The following is an 18,238-nucleotide window of genomic DNA, read 5'->3' as shown; positions in this document are numbered from 1 at the left end:
GGTTTTCACATTTCTCGCGCTTAGTATCATACGGGCGTATCTACAATGATTGATTTCTCTTCATCGATTTTCTCTTTGATTAATACTTTTGCCCGCAAGACATTTTTGACTCTTTTTGTTGTTTTAGATGCTAGTTCTACTAGTCGTCCTTCACCGTAACACACCAAGAGATCATCCAAAAATTGGTCTATTTTCCGGAATAATCCGAAGAGAAAATCGATGAAGAGAAATCGATCATTGTAGAAACGCCTGTATGATACTAAACGCGAGATTTCTTTGATTTCTCCAGCATTTCCTCTGGAGATTTTCCAAGGAACATTTCTAGAAATTCCTGCTGGAATACCTCACACTTAATTAAATTTGCCGAAGCCGCAAAATAACTGAATCGCCAAGAATACAACAGCTGATAGCTCGGTTAAAATATCGGTAAAATTTAAAATTGCCGACTAGTCTGCAAACATGACAAAGATCAACTGTCAAATTTTGACGAGTGGTTCGGTAATACATTGCCGAAAACTTCCGCATAAATACATTATTACCGAAATTCAGTAAATGTTTATTTATTTTCATGCTTATTGATAAGAAGAAGTAAAACAGAACAAAAATGATAATTAAGTTAACAATTTTATTCACCCAAGCAAATAACAAAAAAATACATACTCCGGAACACAATTTCACAATTCTCCCGGGTCACTTCTTGCTACTCCTCGCACGCTCGCCACGGATGCGCCGGTTCAGATGGATGTCGACATGATGGTAACGTTCTCGGCGTGGATCGCTCACATGTGAGTGTCTAGACAGCTACCTTTTTTCCGGTGGATTCACGAACGATTTGTTTGGTACGGACTATTTTGCTTCTGGTTTTCTAGTTTCCGCTGGTTAAGTCCGGTAGCAAACAAACTGGCACGTTTTTGGAGCGAGAATCCGGCACTCTTTCTGCAGCCTTCCATTTCCAAAACAACGAACCGAAAAGAGAATTAAGAGAGTCTTTAGTGAATGAATAAATATTAATGGGCCGGATCCTAGGGGGGGGGGGGCGGTGCAGGGCCTCGGGCCCCCATATTTTAGGGGCCCCCACAAAACCCATTTTTGGTTGCTACCATTTCATTTATTTAGTTAACATCAAATTCATGATAATACTGAATCAACAATTTGCCGCCATAATACTCGATTTGCAGCTGCAGCTCTCCAACGTCGGTCACGCCCAACACTCGCCAGATCACGCTCCACCTGGTCCGCCCATCGTGCTCTCTGCGCTCCACGCCTTCTTGTACCAACCGGATGGTTAGCAAACACCAACTTTGCAGGTTTCCCAACTAACAATTGCAAGTCACAAACAAGCAAGCTTGCTGATTTGTTGCTTAATAATGGTAATGATAGCTGAACTAAAATTATGCTCTACACGTTACTGTTTAAATGATTTTTCAATTGAGAAAATAGTCAATGTTCGACTTTCCTCATCGGTATCAACAATGATGAATTAAAACATTTTTCAAAAGTTTAACAAAAAATTTATTCGACAAGCATTGATTACTTAACAAAAGAGTTTAACAAAACATTTGTCTGCATCTTATTAAGGTGATGTATCGATAAGCATATGCTCCTGAACAATGTGCTTTTCACTTGTCAAATAAACGCCTTCAGCCCGTCATAGTTTGACTCGGAACTTTGTTCGGATTATGGGATAAATCATGGCTAAAACTAATAGAGTTAATAAACTATAGAGGACGAATGTCGCTGCTGTTCCCTTTGTTCTCGTTCACAAACATCCCGGGTATCTATCTGTCAAACTGTATACTTTTTCGCTTTGACATTTATATCCCTCCCTATCTCCGCCAGCAAGAGATGTTGCAGTGGCGACGCCAGCGACATTCTTCCTCTATTGTTTATTACCTCTATTCTAAAACTGTTTAGACAACCAAGGTATTAAAGAACCAACATTTTAAACGAATCACATAAAATAAAACAGAATAGAATTTTGTAGTTTAACATTGAGTGCCAAGAGACGTAATCAACGTAAAAATGAGGCATTTATTTATTAGCCTGTAACAAGATATCTTGTAGCTGGATTATTATATTTTTTATCTTCCACAGCAGTTCGATTTTACGAGACGCTTGGATCGACGCTTTTGGCATTTCAGTGCTGTCGTGTTTACTGAATATTGTTCCCACAGTCACCAGTCAATCAGCATTCAGAAATCGACACATTTCAAGTATCCCTAAACATATTTATGCACTTTTTATTGAACATAATATCAAGATTCCATGACAAAAGCATAAATAAAAAAAATTGCTTAACGTATCTTTGACCACAGACAAACAGACGTAACTCTTAGAGGAAATCCATCAAAAACTTTTGCCCTGTGTCATTTTCATGAGCACACTGCCACCTGTTGGTAGAACCGCGCGCGACACTGTCGGCCATGATGGATTTCGATTTGACGTTTTGCTGACACGCACACTACTACACAAATTGCCTTTAATTTTCGTTTGCATCACTCAGCAACGTGTACACTGGCAAACGTCAAAGCAATCGAACACTAGCGCATCTGGTGGAACGATCGCGCAAATCAAATGAAATTTGAATTGATCGTTAAATGCATGTGCCAAGCCGTTTCAAAGAGTGTTACGTCTGTTTGTCTGTGCTTTGACTGAGCATGAGTAGATTACCTGAACAGATGATGTGAATGCACCATGTCCATACCGCACCACATATTGTCATACATTTCTAAAGATCGATATTTAATAATAAAAATATAGCGCATTTAGTTCACCACTGGACTATCGCACTAGTTTTCACGAGTGCGAAAACGCTAATAAAAGTGCGCGATTGCATCAAATCAACTCGGTGTCATCAGAGCACTTGTTCTCCATGGATTGAAGAAATAGTGCGCCGAAGACATTAACCTGATTTGATGCAATCGCGCACTTTTATTTACGTTTTCGCACTTATAATGTCGCAGTTCGCAGTCCAGTAGTGAACTTAATGCGGTATAAAAACATATTCATATCGCAATTAGTTCATCTGGAAACAATATCTTCAATAAGGACCAACACTTTTTGGCCGCATTCGATTCAAGTTTTCTCACCGTGCGATAAAAATACTGACAGCGAAATCAGAATGGAAAACACGTGTTTTGGGCTGAACAGCTGTTGAAGTATAAGGCGTTGTTCAGTTGATTACCTCGTGCTGTGCTAATTCACCACTGCTGAACACAAGTTCATAAGTGATCATTATTGAGCAATGAGAAGATTATGTTTTGCTTTGGGCGCTGTATCTCAGTATCTCTAGGATGGCGCAGATAGGAAGGCATGCGGCTGGCAATCGACAGGTCTCGAGTTCTAATCCGGATTTAGGTAATTTTGTATGTGATTCTTATTTCATAATAGGTGTTCCCACCAAGAGAGCAAATAATTACTCTCGTGAGAGTTAAACATTTTTGCATTTTATGTTTTCACGAAAAGTAGCATAACATGTGGTGAGCGCCAATCAGATTTTTGCTGACAGAAATGTTTTGATTTCTAATGTGGCATGTATCAATCCCCCGAGGTGCATGATATCACTAGCAGATAAAAAAAACCTCCCCACGGTCTACGGATATTGATTATAGTGGGCGGATTGACGCATTTTTGCAGATGAATGAACCCCGTTTATTTGATGGGCCTATATCACATGTTATGCTAGCGAAAATGTAAATAAATGGGCCCAGCGGTTGGACTTCAAAACTGGAAAACATTCAAAAAACAGCTGATTTGAAACGTCTCATAAAATGCCTTATAGTGCGGTATTCAGCCTGTTACGATCTAAATCGGCATACATTTATTTTTTACTTGTAGATTCTAATATAATATGATGATTACAGCTGTGAAAACCATACATTTTGATTGAAAACTGGAAGAAAAAAATAATTTTCCTTAAAAAATCAGCTCCCATATATCTATTTTGGCCAGGGTGCTTCTAATTTGGCCACTCCCATAAGAATTATTTTCAGTCATTTTTGCCAAAGCCGAACAACAACTTTTCTGTGCATTTGTAAAACGCTTTGAACAACAAAAAATTAAGTTGGTGCACAACATGATGCTTGATAACTTCTCCAAATTTGTGTGAACAAAACCCGAACATAGGTTGTACGTGAAAATAATTCAAATGCTATTCATCATGATGCTGAGTTAATTCGTCATAATGGTGCCTGTTAAATGAGTGATTGTTAGTTGGGATGTACTTTGTCTTAGCCGCATTCACCACCAGTCCGACCTTTGCTGCTTCACGTTTCAGGCGGGTGTACTGTTCTGCTACCGTTCCAAATGTTCTAGCAATAATATCCATGTCATCCGTAAAACAGACAAATTGGCTGGATTTCGTGAAGATCGTACCCCGGCTGTTGAGCCCGGCTCGTCGCATAACACCTTCCAGGGCGATGTTGAATAGTAGGCAGGAAAGTCCATCACCTTGTCGTAGTCCCCGTCGGGATTCAAATGAACTGGATAGTTCACCCGAAATCCTTACGCTGTTCTGCACACCGTCCATCGTTGCTCTTATCAGTCTAGTCAGGCTTCCCGGGAAAGCTGTTCTCGTCCATAATTTTCCATAGCTCTGTGCGGTCGATACTGTCGTATGCCGCTTTGAAGTCGATGAACAAGTGATGCGTTGGGGCCTGGTATTCACGGCATTTCTGGAGGATTTGCCGTACGGTGAAGATCTGGTCCGTTGTCGACCGGCCGTCGATGAAACCGGCTTGGTAACTTCCCTCGAACTCATTTACTTTAGGTGAGAGACGACGGAAGATGATCTGGGATAGCACTTTGTAGGCGGCATTCAAAATGGTGATCGCTCGAAAGTTCTCACACATTAACTTGTCGCCTTTCTTGTGGATGGGACAGATTATCCCTTCCTTCCACTCCTCCTATAGCTGGTGGCCAACTTTTCCGGGCCCATCTTGATGAGTTCTGCTGCGATACCGTTCTTACCAGCCGCTTTGTTGTTTTTGAGCTGGTGGATGGCATCCTTAACTTCCCTCAGCGTGGGAGTTGGTTCGTTCCCGTCCTCTGCTGCACCAACATAGTCATTTCCTCCGTGCCTACATTCTCTTCGCCATTCAAGTGCTCGTCGAAGTGCTGCTTCCACCTTTCGATCACCTCACGTTTGTCCGTCAGGAGGCTCCCGTCCTTATCCCTGCATATTTCGGCTTGCGGCACGTAGCCTTTGCGGGATGCGTTGAGCTTCTGGTAGAACTTGCGTGTTTCCTGTGAACGGCACAGCAGTTCCATTTCCTCGCACTCCGCTTCTTCCATTCGGCGCTTTTTCTCCCGGAAGAGACGGGTCTGCTGCTTCCGCTTCTGTCTGTATCGCTCCACACTCTGTCGGGTTCCATGCTGCAGTATTACCGCCCGCGCTGCATGCTTCTCCTCTAGAACCGCTCTGCACTCCTTGTCGAACCAATCGTTTCGTCGATTCCGTTCTACGTACCCGATAGTGCTCTCGGCTGCGTTGTTGATGGCTGCTTTGGCTGTACTCCAGCAGTCCTCTGGAGGGGCCACATCGAGCACACCCTCGTCCGGCAACGCTGCCTCGAGATTCTGCGCGTATGCGGTGATGACATCCGGTTGCTTCAGTCGCTCTAGATCGTACCGGGGCGGCCGCCGGTACTGTACATTGTTAATAACGAAGAGTTTTGGGTGCAGTTTAACCATCACCAGGTAATGATCAGAGTCGATATTAGCGCCACGATAGGTCCTGACGTCGATAATGTCGGAGAAGTGCCGTCCATCAATCAGAACGTGGTCGATTGGAGATTCCGTTTGTTGTGGTGATCTCCAGGTGTAACGATACGGGAGGCTGTGCTGGAAGAAGGTGCTACGAATGGCCATGTTCTTGGAGGCGGCGAAATCGATAAGGCGTAGGCCATTTTCGTTCGTCAGCTGGTGGGCGCTGAACTTTCCAATCGTCGGTCTGAATTCCTCCTCCTGGCCTACCTGAGCGTTTAGATCCCCTATGATGATCTTGACGTCGTGGTTTGGGCAGCGGTCGTACTCGCGTTCGAGCTGCGCGTAAAATGCGTCTTTGTCATCATCAGTGCTTCCGGAGTGAGGGCTGTGCACGTTTATTATGCTAATGTTGAAGAATCGGCCCTTGATCCTCAACCTGCACATTCTTTCGTCGATCGGCCACCAACCGATCACGCGCCTCTGCATGTCGCCCATCACTATAAAAGCTGTTCCCAGCTCACGTGTGTTGCCGCAACTCTGGTAGATGGTATGATTACCTCTAAACTTGGGCGGTATTTTCGACTGGATGTCACCTCCCAAGGAACAATCCCTCATTTAACTAACGTCGTAACGACAATTTCATTCGACATTATATTGAACAACAATTTAACAATATGCAATCACAGCTTGTAATCAGACGTTATTAAAGCAAAACTGGAGAATTTATTAAGCTATATTCTCGGCTAGCACGACACTAGTTGTACTATCTGTAGAAACCTTAGTTATATCAGCACCTTATTAAACTTGTATTCAGCTATAAACACCTGTTGAAAACAAAAATAAATTTATATGGAGATACAATTTTGCTGATCCAGTTACATTTTTTCTCATCTAAACATATTTATAACACATCTAACTATTCTAAAAGTTTCCTCAATTTGGGATTTGAACTCGTGATCTCCCAATCGTCCGTCGAATGCCTTACCGTCTACGCCATCCTAGAATTGGAAAAAGGGTCGCTCAGAGCGAAACATCTTCTCAAGCAGTGGAAGATTATTACACATTAGCATTAATGGGAGGTTGGAAAAGTTCTTTATAATAAAAAAAAATAATGGTTAACGCTACAAACTTTGAAATTGCTACGAAAATTAGCAAATGTTAATTTTTTTTCGCATCAGTGTGCAACAAATGTTAACTTAAACTTAATACTGAAAAACTGCTTTATTATCAGTATTTGAGCTTGTTGTTCAACTGAAGGGTGATAATCGAACAAATAAATCAGAAATTCGTTTATGTAGCTTCCTTTTAAACCATTGTTGAACTTAGCCATAACAGCTGAAATAATATAAATCAAAAGCATTTGTTCGACTTATATAAACAACCTTAATCAGCTATTGGAAACAGTAGAATATAAGTTGTTTAACATGTAGAAAACAGTTCTTATTCAGCTAACATTAAAGCTTATATAGACAAATCGAACAAACAAAAATTGCTGACGTTTGTTAAGCTTATCACTAGCGTGCGCAGGGTTCTTGCTTAGGGGGGGCACCATAATAATGGTGCAATATATGTATGATCATGGTGCAAAATAGAATTATGGTGTTACACCCAATATGAATTCCCAAGTAGGGGTTTCAACATGTTGTGGTGCTAACATCGCCAAGTACTAAATATTGGGATTCTAGAGAAGGCTTCGGATGGTGATAATTTCAAGGCATTACGAAACTTTAATATGAAGGCATTATCTCGACTTTTATAAAATTTTATAAACGTACTAGCTGTACCCGGCAAACTTTGTCTTGCTCACTGCGTTTTTGACGTTTCAAGTTTCTAGCCAAGACCAAGTCCCCGGTCAAAATGTATGGAACATGATTTTCAATAACTTTAATTTTTTCCATGTTTTTTGCCTCATGAACCATCCTTCGGTGGAAACTAACAGAACAAAACTAAGACGACCAAAATCGGACCTCCCGTTCGCAAGTTATGCGCGGTCCCACGTATGCCACTGCATTTTCATATATATAAGATCAAATACAATGGAGAATATCGAGAAAATTAACAATTATAGAACAAAAATATTGTCGTTGTGAAAGAATTTTGATCCTGGACATTTAGTGATGCTAGAATTGGAGAATGTCAGAATTCCTATGTAGAACATTTTGATCGGAATCCTTGTTGCAATCTACAGAGATTCCTCCAGGATTTCTCCAAAGATTCGTGCATGATTCCTCCAGGAATTCCCCCAAAAAATCTTCCAATAATTCCTTCAGAAATTCCTCCAGGAAGTCTCAAATATTTCTCCAGGAATTCCTCAAATAATTCCTCCAAGAATTCCTACAGTAAATACGCTTCCAAAATTACCTCCAGGAATTCCTCCTGAAATTTTTTTCAAGGAAAAATCCTCTAGGAGTGTCTGTCAGAATTCCTTCAATATTTCCTCCAGGGATTCCTCTAGGAATTGCTTCAGGGAATTCCCCAGAAAATTCTAAAGGAATTTCTAGAGTATATCTTCCTGGAATTCCTCGAGAAATTCCTACAGGAGTTCCTTCAGAAAATAATCCAGGAAATTCTCAACGAATTTCTTCAGGAATTCCTGTATCCATGAATTATTTCAAAAAATCCTTCTCTAATTCCTCAACAAATTCCTCCAGAAATTCCTTCAGAAATTTTTCGAAAAATAACGCCAGAAATTCCTACAGGAATTCCTCCCAAAAAAATTCCCCCAAGAATTCCTCATGAAATTCCTCCAGGGATTTCTCTAGAAAATCCTCTAGGAATTTCTGCCAGAATTTCTCCAGAGAATCCTAAAAGAATGTCTCCCGGAACTCTTCCAAAATTTTGCGAGGAATCTCTACAGGAAATCCTCCACAGATTCCGCCAGTAATTTCTCCAGGATTTTTTCCAGGATTTTTTTTTCAGGAATTCCTCCAGGCATTCAATAATGAATTTCTTCAGAAATTCCTCCAGTTATTCCTTTAGAAATTCCTCGAGGAGTTCCTTCAGACATTTCTTTAGAAATTCCTCCAATATGCAACTAGTGATTTCTTTCAGGAATTCCTCCACGGATTCCTGCAGAAAATCTTAAAGGCATTTCTTCCAGAACTCTTCCAGGAATACCTCCAGGGAATCCTCCAGGAATTTCTTTAGGATTTTTTCCAGAAATTTCTTCAGGAATTTCTCCAGGGATTCATTACTGAATTTCTTCAGAAATTCCTCAGAAACTTCTTCCAGAAATTCATTCAGGAATACCTTCAGAAATTCCTGGAGGAGTTCTTTCAGTTATTTCTCCAGGAAGACTCATATATTTCTCCAGAAATTCCTCAGATAAATCCTCCAGGAATTCCTCCAGTAAATACTCCTAAAATTCCTCCAGAGATCCCTCCTGACATTTTTCTAGGAAAAATCCTGAATGTCTGTCTGTCAGAATTCCCCCAATATTTCCTCCACGGATGCCTCCATAACATGCTAAAGCAATTTCTCACGGAATTCTTCCAGGTATTCCTCAAGAAATTTCTCCAAGAATTCTTCCATGGATTCCTCCAGGAAATTCTCAAACAATTTCATCAGGAATTCCTCCAGGGATTCATCCATGGATTTCTTCAGAAATTCCACAAAAAATCCTCCAGAAATTCCTAAAATTCCTCCAGCAATTCCTCTAGGAATTTCTGCCTGAGTTCCTTAAGAATGTCTCCCGGAACCCTTCCAAGAATTTCTCGAGAAACTCCGCAAGAAATTTGTCCAGGAAATCCTCCACGGATTCCTTCAGGTATTTCTTCAGGATTTTTTCCAGCAATTTATCCAAGAATTCCTGTAGGAATTCATTCATAAATTTCTTCAGAAATTCCTCAAACAATTCCTCCAGGTATTCCTTCACAATTTGCTCGAGTAGTTCCTTCAGACATTCCTCCAGAAATTCCTCCGAGATGCCTCCAGGGATTTCTCCCCGAAATTCATCCATGAACTCCACCAGAAAATTCTAAAGTAATTTCACCCGAAACTCTTCCAGGAATTCCTCCAGGAGTTGCTCGAATGATTCCGCCAGAAATTCCACCAGGGAATCCTCCACGGAATCCCCTCGGAATTTCTCCATGATTTTTTTCCTAAAATTTCTTCAGGAATTCCTACAGGGATGTAATAATGAATGTCTTCAGAAATTCCTCCAGATATTCCTTCAGAAATTCCTCGAGAAGTTCCTTCAGACATTCCTCCATTAATTTTCCAGGAAGCCTCATATATTTCACCAGAAATTCCTCAAATAATTCCTCTGGTAAATACTCCAATAATTCCTCCATTGATTCCTTCTAAATTTTTTTTTTAGGAATGACTGTCAGAATTCCTACAATATTTCTTCTAGGGATTTCTCTAAGAATTGATCCTCGCATTCCTCCAGATAATCCTATATGATTTTTTAACGGAACTTTTCCAGGAATTCCTCCTAGAATTCCTTGAAAAATTCCCCCATTGATTCCTCCAGGAAACTCTCGAGGCATTTCTTCTGGAATTCTTCCGAGGATTCATCCATGAATTTCTTTAAAAATTCCGCAAAAATTCCTCCGGGAATTCTTTCAGAAATTTCTTAAGGAAGAGCGCCAGAAATTCTACCAGGAACTCCTCCAGGGATTCCTCTAAAAAATCCTCTGGGAATTTTCACCAAAACTACAGGGATTTTTCATTGCATTCCTCAAAGTATTCCTCCAGAACTTTTTCTAGGAGTTTCCCCAAATAATTTCTCCAGGAATGTCTGCCAGAATTTCTTCAATATTTCCACCAGGGATTCTTCAAGGAATTGCTCTACAGATTTCTTCAGAAAATCATAAAGGAATTTCTCCCGTAACTCTTCCAGGAATTCCTTCTGGAATATCCCGAGCAATTCTTCCATGGATTCCTCCAGGAAATTCTACAGCAAATTCTCAAGGACTAGTAAATACTCCAGAAATTTCTTCAGAATTACCTCCAGGAATTCCTCCAGAGGTTCCTCATGAAATTTCTGCTAGAGAAAATCCTCTAGGAATGTCTGCTAGAATTTCTTCAATATTTCCTCCAGGGATTCTTCAAGGAATTGCTCTACAGATTCCTCCAGAAAATCCTGAAGGAATTTCTACCGGAACTCTTCCAGAATTTCATCATGGAATTTCTCGAGCAATTCATCCATGGATTCCTCCAGGAAATTCTACAGGAAATTCTCATGGACTTCTTAAGGGTTTCATTCCTTCAACGATTTATTCATGAATTTCTTCAAAAATTCATCCAGAAATACCTCTAGGAATTACTCCAGAAAATCATCTAGGAATTTCTGTCAGAATTCCTCCAGACAATCTAAAAGGAATGTCTCCCGGAACCCTTCCAAGAATTCTTTCAAGGATACCCCCATGGATTCCTCCAGGTATTTCTCCAGGATTTTTATCCGGAATTCCTTCAGAAAGTCCTCCCTCCATGGATTCCACCACAAATTTCTCAAGGCATTCCTCCAATTTTTCCAAGAAATCCTTCACGGTATCCTCCACATAATCCTCAATCAATTTCTCCCAGAACTCTTCTAGGAATACCTCCAGGGACAGTTCTTTTGTGATTTTTTTTTTAAATACCTAAAATCCTGATTTCACCAAATAGTAAATCGTGAATAACTCTAAAACGGATAGAAAAAAACGCCATGCTGTCTTCGGCAAAGTTTTTCCTCATAAAATTTCCTATCTTTTAATGGAAATTGTTTCAAATTAGCATTAGGTTCAGATACTTTTTGTGATGGGTAAAATGCAAAGTATATCAAAAAATGACAAATTTTAGTAAATTCAAAAATTCAGTATCAAAAAGGTACCTGCAAAACATGTCGTTAATTATTTTTCCCATGAAGTTTGGATCCATATCAAGCTGAAAACAATATAAAAATAGTGGGTATTGCCAATTTTTGTACGGTAAAAAATATTTGTATGAAATTTATTACGAAGAATGGCCATTTTTCAAAAATCTCGCCGGGGCGACCTCTAAACGTCATTTTTGAAAGTTGCCGTCATACAAAAGTTTGTTTCTAACACCCTTAGCTATCATTTGCAGGGTGAGTCCCCAAGCTTTTCGACCATGTGCAAATTTTGGGACAACCTAACTCATGAAATACCTCCATGGATTGCTGCCGGGATTCCTACAGAAAAATCTCTAAGAATTTCTTCCAGAATTCCTCCAATATTGTCTCCAGGGATTCTTCCAGAAATTCCTCGACTAATTCCTCCAGAAAATCCTAAAAGATTTTTTCCCGGATCTTTTCCGGGAATTCTCTAGGAGTTCATCCAGAGACTTCTCCATGGATTCCTCCGAAATTTCTTCGGGAATTCATCCATGAGTTTCTTCAGAAATTGCTAAAAAAATCCTTTAATAATTCCTCGAGGAGTTCCTCCAGACATTCCTCCAGGAAGCTTCAAATATTTGTCCAGAAATGCCTTAAAGAATTCATCCAGGAATTTCTCTAGTTATTCCTCTAAGAAATCATAAATGAATTCCTCCAAAAAATTCTGGAGGAATTTATCCAGAAAAACCTCCCGGAATGCAAACATGGATTCTTCCAGAAATTTCTCCAGAGAAACCTGAAAAAAATCATCCAGGAATTTCTCCAGGAATGTTTCGCAAAAAATACCTCAAAGTATTCTTTCGGGAATTCCTCCAGGAATTCCGTCATTCATACCTTCAAAAATTTCTTCAGTAATTCCATCTTGAATTTCTACAGGAATTCCTCCAGGAATTTCTGCAAGGATACCTTAAGGAATTCCTGCTCGGATTTCTCCAGAAAATCCTGAAGAAATTTCTCCCGGAACTATTCCAGGAATTCCTCGAGATTTTTTTTCCAGGGATTTCTACAGAATTTTCTTTTCTGGAAATTTTCCAAGAATCTTTCCAGAAATTTCTCCTGGGACAACTATAAAAATTTCTCTAGTTTTTGCTCCAGAAAATCCTAAAAACAATTCTTCATGGATACTCCCAAGAATTCCTCTAGGTATTTATCCACGGATTTCCCCAGAAAAAACTTCTCCCGGAACTGTTCCAGGAATTCCTCAAGGTATTCCTCGAAAAATTTCTCCAGAGATTCCTCCTTGGATTTCGCCAGGAATTCCATCAATGATTTTTTTCAGATATTCCTCAAAAATCCCTCTAGGAAATCTTTCAGAAATTTCTCGAGGAGTTCCTTAAATCATTCCTCCAGGAAGCCGCAAATATTTTTCCACAAATTTTTCAAAGAATTCCTTTAGGAAATCCTGCAGAAATTTTTCCAGGAATTCCTTAATTTTTTCAGGAATTTCTCCAGAAAAATCATTAAGGATTCTTCCAGGGATTCATCCTTGAATTCCTTCACAGATTCCTTCAGGAATCCCTCCTAGGATTACAGCAGGGATTTTTCCCAGATCTTTTCTGGGTATTTCTCTACGAATTTCTTTAGGGATTTCTCCATGGATTCCTCCAGGAATTTATTCGGGAATTCATCCAGGAATTCATCCATGAGTTTCTTCAGAAATTACTCAAAACAAAATCCTTCACAAATTCCTCGAGGAGTTCCTCTAGACATTCCTCCAAGATTTAAGGTCCAAAAATTCCTTAAAGAATTCATCCAGGAATTTCTCTAGTTATTCCACCAAAAAAATCTTCAGGAATTTATCAAGAAATACCTCCCGGAATGCAAACATGGATTCCTCCAGGAATTTCTCCAAAGATTCCTCAAGGAAATCTTCCAGGAATTTCTCCAGGAATGTTTCGCTAAAAATACCTCAAAGAATTCTTTCGCAAATTGCTTCAGGAACTCCTCCACTATACCTTCCAAAATTCCTTCGTTAATTCCATCTTGAATACCTCCGGGAATTTCTACAGAGATTCCTCCAGGAATTTCTGCAACGACTCCTAAAGGAATTCCTGCTCGGATTACTCCAGAAAATTCTGGAGAAATTTTTCCCGGAACTCTTCCAGGAATTCCTCGAGAAATTTCTCCAGGGATTTCTACAGACATTTTTTCAGGATTTTTTTTTCTGGAATTTTTCAAGGAATCTCTCCAGAAATTTCTCCTGGGACAACTATAAAAATTTCTCTATTAATTGCTCCAGAAAATCATCTAAAAAATTCTTCACGGATTCCTCCAAGAATTCCTCTAAAATAAATCCATGAATTTCTCCAGAAAAAAAAAACTTCTCCTGGAACTGTTCCAGGAATTCCTCGAAAAATTCCTTCAGGTATTCCTCCATGGATTTCGCCAAGAATTTCTTCAAGAATTTCTTCAGGAATTCTTCAAAAATCCCTCTATAAATTCTTTTGCTCGAGGAGTTCGTTTAATCATTCCAGGAAGCCGCAAATATTTTTCCAGAATTTTTTCAAAGAATTCCTTCAGGGAATCCTTCATAAATTCTTCCCGGAATTCCTACATTTTTTTTTAGGAATTTCTCCAAAAAAAACCTCTAGGGATTCTTCCAGAAGTTTCTCTAGTAATTCTCCAGGGATTCATCCTTGAATTCCTTTACGGATTCCTTCAGGAATTCCTCCTAGGATTTCAACAGGGATTTCTCCAGGAATTTTCCAAAGCTTTCTCTAGGATTTCCTCTGTGAATGTCTCCAGGGATTCAACCAAGTATTCCTCCTGAAAATCCTCCAGAAATTCTTCCAATAATTCTCGAAAGAATGCCTCCAGAAATTCCTCCAAAATTTTTTTTTCACGGATTCTTCCAAAAATTCCTTCAGGAATGCCTCCACTGATTCCTCCAGAAATTGCTCCACAAATTTCTCCAGAGATTTCTTCAGTAATTTCTGCAAGGATTCGTCATAGAATTTCTCGAGTAATTCTTCCACAAATTCATGCAGGAATTTTTCCAAAAAATCCTTCAGGAATTCCTCCAGCAATTCCTCCTGGAATTCCTCCATGAATTATTTCATGGATTCCTTCTGTTACCCCTCCAGTGTTTCATCATGTAATTCCTTCACGAATTTCTTCAGAAATTCCTCCAGGAATTTCTCATAGCTTCTTCCAGGAATTTTTCTAGAAACTCCTCCAAATGTCCCTCCAGAAATTTCCTCAGGGATTCCTGCAGAAATTCCTCCGGACATTCTTCCAGAAGTTCCTCCAGGAATTCTTACAAGGAAACCTCCAGGCATTCTTCCAAGGATTCCTTCAGGAATGCCTTCAGAGATTCCTCCAGAAATTCATCCAGGAATTCCTCCAGGGTTTCTTCCAGGAATGCCTCCAGAGTTTACTCCAGGAAATTCTCCAGGGGTTCGTCAATGACCCCTGCTGGAACTCTTCAAGAAATTTGTCCAAGAGTTTTTCGAAAAATATTTCTCCACAAATTCTTCTATGAATTCTTTCACAAATTCCTCTACGGATTCCCCCAGGAAATTCTTCAAGGATTCCTTTAAGAATGCCTCCAAGGAATTCCTTCAATAATGTTTCCAGCAATTCCTTTAGTAGTTTCTCCTGCAAATTCCACAGGAATTTCTAGATTCCTCTTCCAGTTTTTAAGAGCTTCTTTTAAGAATTCCTTCAAGCACTTCTTTAGTAATGCCTTCTGGGATTCCTCCAGAAAGTCCTTCAAGGATTCCCCCTGAAATTTCTCTAGGGATTTCTCCTAGAATGCCTCCACGGATTACTCCAGATATTTCTCGAGCTGGTAAAGTGATTCTCAAAAGGATCCACGGAATGCTATTTTGTTGCGCGAATCGCAACATATATAAAATTCAATTGTGGATGATACAATGAACACCAAGAAGGTGTATAGAATTTTAAAAAGGTGTGTGATGTGAGTAATCGAGATAATGCATGCGTGGCAAGTAATTGCATTTTGATTTATAGAATGCTAAGGTAAAACATGAGATTTGGAGATGGTGTAAACATGAAAATGTTGGTGCTGCATAAAAATCAAATTGCGTGAGGCAATAAAGGTGCATGATGTCACCGTGGTGTAGAGGATCTTCTGATAACACTGAGTTCATTGGTATGGTGCATTGAATGCTAAAATGGAGCATGTCATTCAAAGATGGTGCTTGATGTCAGTATGATGCATTAGAGTTGACATCGTACAAGAAATGATATTTCGATGTACGAAACTTCATTCAATAATAATGGTGCAACAGATGCCTAGATGATATAGTGAACGCCACGATTACGCATTAAAAGCTTTCGTAATGCATGAAATTTAACGATGGTGCATTATTTCGCAATTAGACACATATTTGATTCAAAGATGGTGCGTGAGATGTTGCCTAGATGATTCTGTGAACATCATGGTGGTGCATGATGTCTGTATGGTGCATTAGCTTCACGATGATTCTGTTATACTCGTCATGTTTCATATTAAGGGGCACTTGCAATTCGTGCAAAGGTGCAGGGAACTCAATGTGGCACAGAAATCAACATGTTCCAGGTACGTGGAATACTATTTTGTATGCGAAATGCCAAAATGGTGCATCAAATTCAAATGTAAACCACATCATAATGGTGCATAATATACCTAGATGGTATAATAAATGCCAAAATGGTGCATGGAAGGCTTGGAAGAAGGCGTATGATGCTTGTGAGCTGCATTAGTTGTCACCGTTATTCAAAGATTATCAACATGTTGCATAATTAGGTGCACGAATCGCAAAAATGGTGCATAGAATTCAAAATAAAAGTATTTTATATGATGCTCACAACATAATGGTGCATCAGATGCCTAGATGATATGATAAACGCTGAAATGGTGTTTGAAGAGCTATGATGGTGCATGAAATTTCATGATGGTACATATCAGTACATATGAGGTATTAGATACTTAATTGATAAAAAGACATTTCATGCGATCATCATAATGCGTGGATACCTAGATCATTCTGTGGACATCATGATGGTGCATTGAAAGCTTTGAAGAAGGTGCATGATGTTAGTGTGCTGTATTAGTCGTCACTGTTATTCAGTGATACTTGTTATTTTGTATGGCTAGGTGCACGAATTGCAAAAATGGTGCTTAGAATTCAATGTGGTGCCGAAGTCATTATGGTTCACGTACATGGAATACAGTTTTGGAATACGAAATGCTAAAATGGTGCATGTTTTTCAAATGTGGTGCTGACATCACTGATTAGATAGAAAATGGTGCGTGAGTTTAGCCTAGATGATTCTGAGAACATCATAGTTGTGCATGAGATACTAAGAAATTGTATGTGTCAATGGTGCACCATAGCTCAGTGATTCTCAACATTGCGTGGTAAGATCCAAGGTTCAAGAATTGCAAAAATGGTGCATAGATTTTTTTTATAGAAGGGGGGGCAAGTGCCACCCCTTGCCCCCCCCTGTGCACGCTAGTGAAGCTTATGCTTAAATCGCTGTTCGCGTAAGTGCCGAATATTCTGTTATGACTTATTTACAATGTAAATAACATCATTTCGGCATATTATTCCACATACGTTTTTATTCAACTAAGATTGTTATAAACAAGCAATTATACAGCATGCATGTTTATTTATGACTTCGAATTGTTACTTGGGCTGGGATCTTTAATTGTAATGGCTCGGCAGTCTTATTAAAGAATTAAGCGAACTACAATGATCTCGCTCCGACGCACCGACCAGGACCGAAACGTCGGAGCGAGAACATTGTAGTTCGCTTAATTCTTTAATAAGACTGCCGAGCCATTACAATTAAAGATCCCAAATTACCTCTAAACGTTCGCACCATAGATCCTGTCCAACACACCTCCTGCAGCGCTACGATTCCGAACCCGCGGTCCTTCAGTATCCACTTATCCGCGAGCGGTAATGGCGGCGGCGGGCACAACTAACCGATTCGAATTTTGACGCTTCGTGGGGATCGCAATCGGTTAGCGCCACCGATCGATGGGTGAAGGGGTGAGGAGGAGAATGAAACTGTTTTGACTTTCTCCCAAGAAATGTCAAATTCCGAACCGGTTGGTTATGCCCGCCCCCGCCATTACCGCTCGCGGATAAGTGGATATCGGCGAGTATGCGGGTGCTCCCGATGAAGTTGAGAGATCTGCAGTTCCACGTACCGAGCTTCCAATCGCAAGTCCCTTTTCGTCGCTGTGGTCGTCGCCATTGGTATCGGTTCGCATTCTTCTCTTGTTGATTTTCCGGTGCTAGTCTTTTTTACGGCTGGCTCGCAGGGCCTGACACCAACCCACTAACCCAGGGAGCTGGGCTTACCTTCTCTCTAAAATAAAAACTCTCATTTTTGAGTAGCGCCCATGCCGCACAGGGACTGTGTTGGAAGCACACATTTTTTTAAATTGCTCGTACGCTCACATTTTGCAAAATATCAATATATTTCGGTATTTGAAGGTGGTTTATAAACCCAGTGAGGTTGCCATGTCGAAATTATTGCAAAATACATGCTCATGTGAGCGTACGAGCAATTTTAAAAAAATGTGTGTTTCCAACACAGTCATGTGCGGCATGGATATTTACTAAAAATGTGCAGGCCGAACACATTTTTGAGCGTAGCCGTTTTTGCGTGTTCCCGGAAGCTACGGGTTCTGCATTGGCATTTCCTCCAACTACAGTGCTAAATAGCTAGGCT

This window comes from Aedes albopictus, chromosome 3 (genome assembly GCF_035046485.1).
Source record: "Aedes albopictus strain Foshan chromosome 3, AalbF5, whole genome shotgun sequence".
NCBI lineage: Eukaryota > Metazoa > Arthropoda > Insecta > Diptera > Culicidae > Aedes > Aedes albopictus.
This window is presented reverse-complemented; position numbering follows the sequence as displayed.